The sequence below is a fragment of the Eucalyptus grandis genome, chromosome 4, assembly GCF_016545825.1.
Source record: "Eucalyptus grandis isolate ANBG69807.140 chromosome 4, ASM1654582v1, whole genome shotgun sequence".
Lineage (NCBI taxonomy): Eukaryota > Viridiplantae > Streptophyta > Magnoliopsida > Myrtales > Myrtaceae > Eucalyptus > Eucalyptus grandis.
The window spans coordinates 8495202-8509538 of record NC_052615.1 but is presented as its reverse complement, the minus strand read 5'-3'; positions in this window follow the sequence as shown (position 1 = coordinate 8509538).

Genomic DNA, 14337 nt, shown 5'->3' with positions numbered 1-14337 from the left:
GCTTTGTCCAAGCACCTTTTGCCTTGGCGATTCACTCTCTACCCTCGTAGGACCAGGTAGACCACTGGTACTTCTCAGTTCAACCCACACTGGAGCGAGGAGTCCGATTCTTCGACTCACCCACTTACTGAAGGAATTTCGGCTCTAATACCATATGTTATGAGCTGATAGTTTCCTTGGCTACGGAACGACCCGTGCGGTGCCTGACGAGCTGATTTCGCCAGGCCAGCCTTCCTTTTATAGTTGTTCCAGCGAACAATACGGTGAATACTTCTTTGTACGAGATCGTACCACGCTTAGCTTCGCTCGGACATCTAGTCCATCGAGTGAGGCAGCAAATCTCTTTAGGCTTAACAACTGGTTTCGGCCTACCATGACCTCGTTAGGAGAGCAGCGTCAGCTCCCGACCAGTTTGTACACGGGAGGCCAACCCCACCTTCAGAGTTACTAAGTGATATAATCCTTCCATCCTAGAACTCCTAGTACTAACTGTCCTGATGCCACTCCCACGGACCAGTTGTGTTCGTCCTCTCTGCATCCTCACTCTTCACTCATTAACCCTAAGCACCACTCATAAGTGTCACAAGTACGAAAGAATTCACGAACCGTGACACTTGCCTATTTCACCAGGCAACAATTGCTCTTTTTCTTACAATTAAAAAAGCTTAAAAAGTTTATGCATCTGTTTATTGTAATGCCCAAAAATATATTGTCAACTTCCTCATATTGTGAGTTATAAACTAGTTGGACCCTTTGTTGTCATTTGTAGCCATCCATCTTTGCCTAACTATAAGTTGGATTTTCTTAGGCTATCTTAAAATATCATGATCGGTTAAATCCTTGCAAAAGTCCAGTTTTATCCAAACATCAATTTTTAAGTCTCCACAAATATTTTTATAATTAAATGAAAAATTGGGAATAAATTTTTTAGGATCATATCAAATGCATTTATATTCTTTTTATATTCCAGGAAAAAAGATTTGTATAGTTATCAAACACATTCTTTTATCAGAAACTCTTCTAGGAAATAGAAAAAAAAAATTTGAATATAAATTATTTGCAGGAACAAAAGTATTACCATATGCACCTTTGGTGACAGTGAGGAAATGAAAGGCATTGCTTTGGTTTTTTTTAGGGATAAGTACACTAACGGTGCCATAAGTTGTGTACGGCGCTCACTTTGGTGCCAAAAGTTTCCGTCGGATCACTTAAGTGCCAAAAAATTTGAAAAACGCTCACTTTGGTGCCAACGCCGATCTGATCGGCCGGAAATCCGACATGGCGTTTTTTAATTAATTTTTTAGGCTGACGTGGCTTGCCGGAGAGCACAATCAACATCTAAACCACAAAAACGACGTCATTTGGCTTCTTTCCCCCAAATCGAAACCCTAAATCCCCAAATTGAGAGAGAGAGAGAGAGAGAGAGAGAGAGAGGCATGTCGTCTTCTTCCTTGAAGAGCGACACTAGCAGCGAACGGCACTAGCAACAACACCAGTAGTAGCACCAACAACGGCACCAACGGCGGTGGCGGCGCGCACCAGTAACGGCACCTTCGACCCCTCTTCTTCCTCATCGTCCTCCGCCCTCGCCTCCTATTCTTTCTGCCACTTTTTGCTTGAGCAACAATCTCATTCTCTCCTCGCTCACTTGGTCGAGCATCTACAATGGTGGCCGAGCGACGGTGGCCGAGCGTTGGCGGGCGAACAATGGTGGCCGAGCGGCGAGGAAGAAACCCTAACCCTAATTTCAATCCACGTATGAGCTAAGCGGCGTCATTTTTGCGAGGGTGTCCACGTATAAGGGCAAAACGACGTCGTTTCTTGAAGAGGATGGAAAACGACGTCGTTTAAAAGCCGATCAACTTTTTTTTTTTTTTTAAATATAAATGCCACGTAATCATTTTGGCCGGAATTTCTCGCCGGTGGCACCAAAGTGATCGTTTTTTCTCCGATTTGGCACTTAAGTGATCCGGTGGAAACTTTTGGCACCAAAGTGAGCGCCGTACACAACTTATGGCACCATTAGTGTACTTATCCCGGTTTTTTTATGTGGGCTTTTGATTCCATTTCAAAATGGTGGTTTGGTGCAATAGAAGGAAGAGATTAGGTTCGTATACAAGGCTGTATTTTCGGATGCGGTGTCCTTTTTTGATTTGGGTTACAAATCTTATCTCAAAATCCAATTGAGGTAAATTTAAAAAGTTGCTGTTTACGCTTATGGGTAAGTATTAAATGCATGGATTTAGTTTTAATTGCATATACTCTGAATTTTGATCCAATATCATAATGGTGTTACTAAGGTTTATTTTGAGTCATTGGGTTCTCGAACCTTCTCAGAAGTTGACTCACTATAAATTGAAACCACGATCACTGTTAGGCCCTCTGTTGAGTTTTGGTAAAATTGAATTTACGGACTAAGTCCGAATCCCGATCTTTACTCTTGATTCGATGTCAATCGTTCTTCTGTGTCGATTCTCTCAAGTCGAACATCAAATCTGCTGATGTATCTCACATTATTACACCTCTCACATCCTGTGTATCTCCATACATGGCGGGTTTGTTGTTTTCCGAGATAATTTCCAAAGTTTGAAGTTGAGTCATATCCCCGAATAAGTCTTTGCTTGGCCAAAACACTTCTAGATCGCTTGTGAGAATTTCTAATGCCTTCAGCGATTATTGTTGTCCAGCGTTTCGAGATACTTTTGTTTTCTCAGATTGAAATAGATCTAGGTGATGAATTTGTTGATGTGAATCTCTGTGAAACTGGAAAAAAACTTCTCGGCCTCATTCCACTTTCTATCAAGCATCCGCTCCTCAGAATAACTCCAGCTAAAATAAACGCTCGATTCACGCTCGAGCGCCTGTGCAGTTTCTCTATAGCCCCTGTCTTTCAAGAATTGTAGGTGGATACTGAGATGAGGCATTCCGAGAATGTCAGGCATTATTTGACGGTGGTTAAAGTAAAGTTGGCGATTCGCACATGAGTGTTGGAATCAAAGCTCTTATTTAACGAGGAAGCACCCCATCGAGCCTTTTACCCCGGTGGTGGTAGCAACAGTACGTCAGCCGTGCTGCTGTCCATTTTCCACCAAATTCGTTGTTCCCTTTCAAGGAAACAAATATCCTCATTAGATTTGCTTTTGTCAAACGAGCTAGATCTTGAAATTTCGTTGTGATTTGCCACTGCATGTGCCCTCGCATGCCATCACGCACCACTGCCTCTCAGATCCGTGCACCTCATACGCCGGAAACTTTTTCCTGCATATTGCTGAGGCCATCAACACGTCAGCTGCGAGCCATCCCCGATTCTTGTACATTTCAAACTGGTTATCAAGGTATTTCGACACGCTGAGTCTATTTTTATCATTATTTTCTCAAATTTGTCCTCCATGGTGCTAGTTTCTCCATATTCTTCATTAATTCTATTGTTTTCGCTGGTAAAGTGCATATAATGAATAAATTGGAAAATTCACTACGTATGAAGACCAATTTGAATGGTTCAAATTAAAATTAATGGGCTGAAGAAATGTCAATTTTTTTAAGAGGACGTGGGCTTTGGAGTTACATCACTGCTAATATTTGTGCGACTACTAAGATTACCAGCGAAATTGAGGACAAATTTTCTCTACAAAGAAGCCGCACGAGCTTGAGCGTGAATCGGAAGTTTATTTTAGCAGGGGTCATTTTGAGGAACTGATGTTTGATGGGTGGCGGAATAAGGCAGAAAAGTATTTTTATGGTTTCACGGAGCTCCACTTCAGCAGATTCTCCACCCAGATCTATTTCGAACTGAGGAAACAAAAATATTTCGAAGCGCTAGACGACAATGATTGCTCGAAGGCATTAGAAATTCTCATGAGCAATCTTAAAATGTTTCAGCCAAATAGAAACTATTCAAGAGAGAACCAACAGTCTTGCCATGTATGGGGTACACAGAATGCTAGAAGTGAGATATTTAAATTCATTCCATAATCAAGCAGTGTGGGATATATCAACAAAATCAACTCAAGTTGATGAATAAGCTGATCTTTATGATTCTTGAAATTCAAAAAAGATTTTGGATTGGTATATGTATTCTAAGCATGCCATTTTTGGAAATATGAGCAAACTAGTTGTTGAATTAGAAAATATCATCCATGTTCCTTTAACTCAATCTTATCAAATAAAGCTATCTTTTTTGGTCAAATTTGATATCTTTTAATATATGATTTGATTAGATTTCTTGTTTACTATCCAAAATATGATGGGCCAAATAACAAGGATTTGCAATTCCTAGCTACCAAAGAGTTTTTTTTTTTTTTTTGTCTAAAAGGAGTGGTTTCATTTATATTGGAAAATCAAACATGTCCATAACCGGGGCCTTGGTACATAATAGTATACTTTAGTAGCTTCTGGAGAGCAATAATTTATTAGCTTTGGGCGAGCAATATAATTTATTAAATTTGGGTGAGCAATAACTTATTATTAGCTTTGGGCGAGTAATATACTTTATTATCAGCTTTGAGCGAGCTATACTATCTATCTTCAGCTTAAGGTGAGCAGTCCTAATTTGATAGAACCTTATAGATAGTATTAAATGGGCCAACCACGGGAAGGTCAAGATGACATGTAATCGACTGAGTCAATTGATCGATAATTCGATCGGTTGTGATGCTTTGATTGATTAAAATGATTGGATGGTTATTTGAATGATATTGATTATCTAAGACTAAGGTAAGTCCTCTAACTCGTGTTTGTGCTTAGGCAGCCCTCATGGCGTATTTTCTTCCTAGTCAAGTCTTAGGGGTAGAACTCGCTGAAACGTCATCTCATCCCATTGTGGAGATAACATTTTAGGTCCATAGATGGCAGCTCCTCCCGAGCATTTTGGTCAGCCGAGGAAAGTCACAAAACAAACATCTTACATTCCATTGCATGGGAGCCATAGAGGCTGGACTTATGAGCTGGTAAGGTCCATAGTCTGAGTCGATGCGGGCCTACCTAAAAAGGTGCCCACCGATACTGATCATGGTACCACCAAGCTAGGATGGCCAGAGAGAGGATCCCATACAGGAATCTGAGATACCTTTGTATGTCTTGGAGGTTGATTTTGGAAATGGCATAGCAAATCCTCCTCAAGGCTCTATCGTAGACACGATAGACTTGGATCTTAAAGACTCCGAAACTCCGATGTATTCTGCTGAAGGCTCCAATTGGAGTGTGGAGGGAGATGGCGAGGAGGACGAGGACCCGTAATTATTTGAAACCCCCCTTGTTTTGTAGATCTTGTAAATAGACTAGCTTGCATTATATATGTCATGATTGGCTATGTATATATAAGTGTGGTTGTGTTTTCAGTTCGAGAATTTTCTGGTCCTATTTTCCTATCTCATTTTGTTGTTGTTTGGGGATCATTTAATTGCTTTCACATGTGTATTAAAATGAATGGGTCGACAATGCGTTATGAAACATCGCTATTTAATTGACTAGAGAGGGATGAGCGTGCGCTCGAGGATCGAGGCGTGATAGGCGAGACAATGAATGGTGATGAGGATCGAGAGCTTGCAAAGACCGAGAGGAAGAGGAGAGGAAGAGGAAGGGCGCTGCTAGGGTTTTGAGAATGAAACTAAAAGAATAAAAAAGGATTTTGCATGTTGAAGGGAGGGGGAAGTGACAGGAGGGAGGGGGAAGTGTCGAGGGAAAAAGGGTAAAAGAATAAAAAGGGATTTTGCATGTTGAAGGGAGGGGGAAGTGACAGGAGCGAGGGGGAAGTGTCGAGGGAAAAAATGGTAAAAGAATAGAAAAGGATTTTGCATGTTGAAGGGAGGGGGAAGTGATAGGAGGGAGGGGGAAGTGTCGAGGGAAAAAAAGGGAGGAAGTGATAGGAGAGAGGGGAAAGCGTCAGGTGATGAGCGAGGGAAAGAAAAGTGAAAAAAATATGGGGGTGGGCGGAAAGAGATGAGGAAAAAAAAGGGGGGAGAAGTGACAGGAGGGAAGAGGAAGTGTCAGGTGGTGGGGGCGGGAAAGAAAAGTGAAAATAATATAGGGATGGCGGAAAGAGACGAAGGAAAAAAAAGGGAGTTGGGGGAGGGGAGGGGGAGAAGAGATGAGGGACTTTTTATTTAATTGAAAAAAATAATTAAATGAAATTAAGAAGTAATTTCGAAAAATAAAAGTACTAAATGTTGAATGATTAGTGTAAATTCATTGTAGGTTCTTTTTTTTAATTAATTAATTATTTATAAATTTGAATTAAATTAATTAAAAATAAAAATATTTATTAAATATACAACGTGTACCAGCATGTCGGAATTTTATATTTTTAAGAAATGACGTATTTACGTGTCGTGTTATGTCGTATTGCGTATCTGTGTCGTATGTCGGTGCTACTTAAATGGTCTATGTATATAGGTTGCTCGTTCTATACGCTCAAATACACTATTACTTGTTTTTAATTATTTTGTAACCTTCAAAAAATTATAGGGGATTATTTCGACATATGTACCTTGAGCATAACTCTCGATTATCCAAAAATGATGCGTCATGATTATTGGAAAAAGTTAATGGATAAATTTCCCATTTGATCCTCGCTATCATTAGGTTTTGAGGCATGGCATGCAAAGTCTAATTATATGTTTTTACTTGGAGATGCAAAGTCTAATTATTTCTTAAAATTTGAAGAACAAAATTTTACCAAGCCATTGATGTAGCCCAATGCTAGGTATCCACATATAAGAGCTTTTATGTGGTTTGATCCTTGTTAGTTGAACAATTGAACTTAATTGGCTACGTTATTAGGGAAAAAGGCCGAGCAAGACCAACCCAAATCCAACTTGAGCTGGTTGTTTGTCCTTTTCTTTCTCCTGGCAAGGGAATAATAAAGATTATTCAATAAAAAAATGTTTCATTATCGACAATTAAATTGTATTTACACATTTTCGTGAATGATGAAAATTTTATTTGTTCGTTTATTTTTGTAAACAATACTTGTAATTATTGTTAAGTAAATATTTTTTTCTCAATTATTCTTTTTTTGGGGAACAAATGCACTCTAATTTCACTAAAAAATTTCATCTTTGGTACCCAGGTTACAGTATGAAACAAACTATTTCGTTGAAATCCTAATCCACACTAAATTAACTTCTTCATAATCATATTCTCTAATGCAACGACATAACCATATTCATTTTCAGATTTGCACCATTTGCTATCAACTGACCTTGATCCTCCACCTTCAATTATTTTTTTGTCCAAACTCAATGTAATATATCGTAAAGACATTTCACTAATCTAATCATGAAATTTTTTATTTTACTAAATCATTAAATCATCTGCACTGTACCAATTAGGCAAATTATACAATTATGTCGATCATAATTGTCTCAAAGTAAACACAAGTAAGCAATTTTATCTTGACAACTAATATATTCTTATGCGATGCCGGCAATCAATATGGAACATCCACAACACTTCATCATTTCAATTGTCCCAGAATTTTATACCGACGACATTTCTAGGGGCGCAATGGTTCCTTCATCATAGATACCATGACGCCGGTAATTATTCTATATTCCTGTTTGGTGGACACTTGCGTCGATCATCTAACCGTGAGAGACTAGCATCAATGTCTCTGTATTTTCATAAATCCTGCACGAGCAAAACTGCAACGGGACATGAATATCTTCAAAGACAGGCGACTTTCCATGAAAGAACAGGGCGGTCGTCACGCGAGGGTCTTCGTCCCCCACTCAATTAAAGGGGCCTGGATACAGCAGTTTTTTCCATGAATTATGAGAGACTTTTGCAGGATCCTTAAAGTATCGTGGGCCATACAAACAAGAACGTGAAGAAAATCATATCCTTTTGAATTTATTAATTAGGCCGGCAATAGTGCGGCTGGTTTCTTTAGTGCGCATTGAAATACTTTGTTAATTACAGAAAAGGGAGAGCAAGTTGAAATGCAGGATGTCAATGGTTCAGTTTAAGCTAGCGACAAGAAGGTTGATTTATGCGGTTGCTGGGCTCGGAGAAACAAAAATCTAAAACTGAATCATTTGGTAAATTTTGACTTGAGTTATATGAATGATGATCTGGAATAGTTTTGATGCACTATGGAATGGACGCCCATTTTAAGTTGTTTTACTCCTCAAACATCTTTTCTCTGGGTTTGAACTACTTTTTAATTTCTGGACCTATCCGTTTGTTTGTGGGTTTTCAGTCCATTTGTTGTTTCTTTTAATTTCAAATTTTATTTACTAAAACACATATAAGGATCAGCCCAAATCAAAAACTCACAAATTCCATTTTTCAGTTTTCTTATTTGTAATATTAAGAAGATGTTTAGTAACAGAAGAGAGAAATTGTGTAAATTGTAAAATTAAGAAGATGGGGGATATTCAACTACGGAACTGAACTGAAACTATTCAAACAAGAATAAAAAAAAAATGGTTATTTTTCATTATATGAATCGGAACCCAAATCAAACTGAAAACACCCAAACATTAGGCTCAATTTGGTTTGTTTCTAGTTTCAGTTTGGTTTTGGCACCCTTGCGTATAAATGCTTAACTCATTTCAGAAAGGGACAACTTTAGAAAATAGTTTTTTCTAGTTATATTGAGAAGATTTCTTTTGTTCTTTCTTACTTCCACATGCTTGCAAGTTTATACTAGTGTCTACAAACTTAGTTTAACTCTCTAGTCGTATTGAACTCTTCTTTTCTGTGTCAATGATAACTCTTTTGTTGTCACCTGAGGGGCGTCTTGCATCCATCATTCTTTTTAATGTAGCGTGACTAGGATAAAGAATGCGACGCTTCGATTTGTATATGATCAATCTCGTCTCAATCATTGATGCATGTGAATGGTATAGACATCAATGATTGAAATATTTTCAGTCGTCTACAGAAATACCACGCAGATGGAGGATTTAGATCCATGGGACACAAAGGATTGCAGTAAGTGCTTACCGTTGGGATTACTTAAGCGCTCTAAAAGAATCGTATTTCATTCGTTGGATTTTGAATTTTATATGATTTTTATACCTTGTTGCTTGGTATTTGCTTTAATCCCTTTTCTAGTGCCTTATCAGCAAACTGAAAATCAATTTAGCCAAACAAAGCTTCCCTCCCAAAAAGGAAAAGGGCCACCAAATAGAGGCAGATTCTTATCCAAACTTGATCCATCACAGATCGCGTGGCTCAAATCATTAAAAATGTGGGCCTCACCAAAAAATTGAAGTTGGACTAAGTTCACGAAGAGAGCAAATTATCCCAAGTATGTATCCTCGAGGAGATATGACGAGCTCATTTTTGCAATATTTTAAATTTGAGAAAAATCCTATTACAATTTTGAATCTTTGGCGATATGTGATAAAATCGGTGGCAAATATTCATTTTTTGCAAAGTAAATCTAGAAAAAATATGGAAAATAAAAAGAAATATTGCGTTTGAAATTTTTTTTCATGAATGTTGATTTGAAGAAGAAAATAAAACTCTAATCTTGGCCTATAAAAGTGTTGCTACACGACAGAAAGAGGGGGCCACACGACAGAAACAGACGGCCACAAAAAAAAAAAGAGAACTCACGTTCTCCACGGTAAGAGTGGGCAACGAAAAAAAAGAGCGAACAGCAGAGACGGTCGACGATAATAATACATGAACAAAGAGGGAACAATAGAAACGGTAGAGGGCCTCTTGATCGAAGCCAGCTTTGCATTGTCTCGCAGCCCCTCGCCGTTTGTCCCATTATCACAACGTGTCGGCTAAAGTCGAGAATAACAAGTCAGGAAAACCCATGGCCACGTGATCTGAGATTCTGAATTAGACAACTCCAATGGAAAGAAGACGACAAAGAGGAAGGTGACACATTGTGAGAGCACGTCGGTTCACGAGGGAAGAGAGGTGGAGGTTTATTTTTAAATAAGAGTGAAAGGTCAACAAAAGAAAGGGTCAATTTATGGATATCAACATTATCTGGCTTGATTTGTTGTCAGATCATTTAAATTTGAATTGATTTTGTTCTCATAAAAGAAAACCCAAAAAAATTTGAGTTAGATTAGGTTCATTGCTTGTTTTAGGGTTATTTTGCATATTTAGTATAGGAAATTTAGTTATTTCAAATTTTTGAAATAAAAATCCAAAAAATGCATTTATCTAGGATGTTAGTTTAAAAAAATAATAATTTAAATTGCACGTTTAATTATGTGTCAATTTTAATTTCGAATTTCATGAAAAAGAAAAAGAAAAAAACTAGAATCATGACATTCTTTGCACGTCATTGCATATTAGGATAAAATTTCATGTTTAATTTTTAAGTTTAGATATTTTTTTCCTAGATAGGTTGTATTTTAGGTTAGGGATTACCAAGTTGAGATAATGTCCTAGTTTAAATTAAGATTTGGCCTAACCTAATTCTTAATATAAGTTGGATGATATCTTAATTTGGATAGATAATTTTTGCAATTTTCTAATTTCGAATTTCATGGAAAATACCAAAAAAATTTGTCTTTAAATAAATTAATTTCATTCTCTAGGATATGTTGCATGCTCATTAAGAAAACACAAAATATTTCACTTTCGTCATGTAGCTTAGGTCATATTGCTATGTCATATCATTTCATGTTAGATTAGTAGCATGCATTGCATAAAACATGATTCTCATTAAATAATTGAAAAAAAAAAGTAATTGCGTGTTAATTAGAAGTCATATCTAGGACTGTCGATGTCGATGTGAATTCTAATCTAACAATGTAGATGATTTTGTTGTTACGAGATAAGTTCTGCAATTTATTCATTGTTTTTTTTTTTTTTAATGTTAAATTGGTGGTTTGCGCACCCGCATAATCACCTCACATGTTATAGGGATCAATTAAAATCAATTCAAGCTGTCTGCAAAATATTTTTTCAAAATAAAGGGAAAGTACCATAGGGGCGTTAGAGAAATCTAGCGTAATCAAGTCACCGAATTCACAATCTCTCGTTCATAGAATAAAATAAATATCCCGTTACTTTACTTGAGTTTCTAATCAACCCACCAATAGATTAGTGGCAACTCTTAATTGAAAAATCATTTGCCTGTTAAGAAAGTCTCGAATTGATATGGGCTTAGGAGAGCCCGAGTTAAGTTTATGCTTAGTAATTCATTAGCCAAACCTAGGTGGTTCACTCGAAATTTTGGTCGCGACAATTCGTGACTATAGACTAGTCATTAGCTTAATAAAATGGATTAACAATTTGAACATATAATCTCTCAAAGAAGCCACATTGTTCTATTACTCTTTTTGGGAAGGATGATGAACGACATAGTCGATTTTGTAAAAATTGTCTTTCTCAAAATTGTCGAGAAAAAGGAATTATTAACATTCAAAATACTGTTTAAACCAATGGGTGTGTTTTTGATTCGTGCAATGTTGATATTGCTTTGAAGATTCTCTTCTTCCCAAGGTTTCTTGTTGCTTTTGAAGTACTCCACACGTGACCTTGTTTTCAGGTGTATTGCAATCAAAACATTCTTGCTGCATACGTCACACATTGGATTAATCACTAGCTAGCTTAGTGAAATATTATGTATACATACATATATATATATATATATATATATATATATATTTATATAAATGTATACGCCTATTCATCTTTGTATTTGGACATGTCGATGTCGTACAGTGCAACAATGATTATGCTTCTTGGAATATTATACTAATATTACTAACAATACAGTACAGAAAGAAAGATGAAAAAAGGAAGTTACGAAATCTCAATGATTTTATTGAAGTTGTCCCTCGAGCCATAGTTTCAAAATATGGAGTTTGTCATGACAAATGGAGCGATTTCCTATAGATTGTCAAGTGTGACATGAATTAGTGAATGGAATTTAGCTTCAATAGATTTCATATAGATTGTCATTTCCTATAAATTTCCTATAGATTGTCATTTCCTATAGATTTCCTATAGATTGTCATGACAAATGGAGTGATTTCCTATCGATTTCCTAAAGATTGTCATGCCGAAGCGATTCTTGCGGGATTGGATATTTTCCATGTTGTATTCGGTTGACAAATGGAGCGATTTCCTATAGATTTCCTATAGATTGTCATGCTGAAGCGATTCTTGCGGGATTGGATTTTTTCCATGTCGTATTCGGTTGTGGTAGGACAGGCCGCCTCAGCCGATTCTAACCAGATTCTGTGTCATAGGAATTCCGTTAGAAAATCTAGAAAGACAAATGACTTGATTAAATAAATTTAAAAGTACATGAGCAATTAGAAAATTCCTGAAGGCACACACACATATATATACGTTTATATTATACACACTAAACGTATATAATTCGTAGCACTTTAGGGTCATCCTCACAAATTTTGTGCAAGAAATCTTATGCAAATGATGAGTCAAGCTAGTATTTCATAAGCTCACGGCTTTACTTACTTGATAAGATTATTAGATCGGCATTTTTTGAATCCTAGATTTAACTTGTTTATCTAGAAAAGGGATATCTATATAGCAATCACATCATGTGATGTGACCATAGAGTGAGACCTATCAATAAGAAATCTTTCAATTATTAAGCAGAAGTGCATGTTACACAAATAGTGGACCTACATAGACGTGTAACCAATGAATACAATGTCTTTTCGAGCTTCCCCGCGAGGAAAGATATCAACATCTAAAGCATCAATCGGATGGCTTGAACTAGAAATTTCTGACATATTCATACAGTAATCTAGTGCTCAGTCGACCTAAAAACTAAAAGAGAGAAATAGCCCAGATCGAAAGGCAGGACGGGTCAGCATGAAGTGCTAAATTGCAAGTGACTACCTGAAAGCGTCATTCATGATGTCTCTGTATTTCTGGCGGGTGGGCTCGTGATCTCTCTCTGTTCAGTTACATGTCGCAATTTTCACCGATATCTTCAAAGTCTCCCTAAAGGAAAAATATAAGAAATACTCAATATCAAATCAAATCGTAAAAGACCTAAAAAATAATGGGAAAGAGAGATAAATCATAGAAGGGAACGTTGTTGTTCTCCTCGTGCATTCACAGTAGTTCCATACTCTCTTCTGCCGGCTCTTTGACATATTCATACAGTAATCCATCTCTCTTTAAAGAAAAAATATAAAAAAATACTCAATATCAAATCAAATCAAATTGTAAAAGACCTAAAAAGTAATGAGAAAGAGAGATAAATCATAGAAGGGAACATCACCAAAAAATCAAAGAAGGGAACGTCCTTACCAAAAAAAATCATAGAAGGGAATGTCCTCGTTCTCCTTGCACATTCATGGTAGTTTCAAACTCTCTCTGGGCCCATTTCATTTGTTTTTTAGGGAATGAATCTGTACTAATGCAAATATCTTTGGGTGAAGGGGGCTTTCTGAAATGTAAATAACGTTTGGTAAAATTTGCATTGAGAAATAACTTTGACCAAAATACCGTTTGAAAAATTTATATTTGTAAATGACTTTTATTAAATTAAAAAAATTGTACTTTTTTTTAAAGTCCAACCAGCAGATCGCTAGATCTGGCAGCTAGACCGCCGGATTTGGCCTCCGGATGGCCGTTGCTTGGGGTCGTGCGACCCAAGCGAGGCCATCAATCACCTAGGTCGTGCGACCTAGGTGTTGCTTGAGGTCCAACGATGGTCACCAAGGTTGGGCAACCCTTAGGCGGCGATCACCGGTGCATCGTCGGTGCGTGCAACCCCTTAGCCGGCGGTTGTTGGCATCCGATCGATTTCTCCACTAGAAAAGACGAACAGTAACTGGAACTTGTATTCCAAAAATGCAAGTTCCCAAAGGACTTCTAAACCTATTTTGGACTAAGAGCCCTTAGAGTCCTTTGGAGATACAATTACATCTTGCCAAAGTTATCCAAAAAATCGAACCAAACATGTTTGCATTTGGCCAAGGGACTTTAGAGTCCCCAAGCCCATTCCCAAAGGCGAACCAAACGGGGTCAACTCTGCCGACTCTGACATATTCATACAGTAATCTGTCTCTCTCTAAAGAAAAAAACATAAAAAATACTCAATATCAAATCAAATTGTAAAAGACCTAAAAAGTAATGGGAAAAGAGATAAATCATAGAAGGGAACGAATTTCCGTACCCTCCACCATCTTTCACCAAATAAAGAAAAATTGATAGAAGGGAATGTCAGTCACCAAAAAATCATAGAAGGGAATGTCCTTACCAAAAAAAAAAAAATCATAGAAGGGGACGTTATCGTTCTCCTTACGCATTCACGGTAGTTCCAAACTCTCTCTAGGCCCATTTCGTTTGGCTTTTGGGGAATGTATGCAAATGCCTTTGGGTGAATTGAGTTTTCTGAAATATAAATAACGTTTGGTAAAATTTGCATTG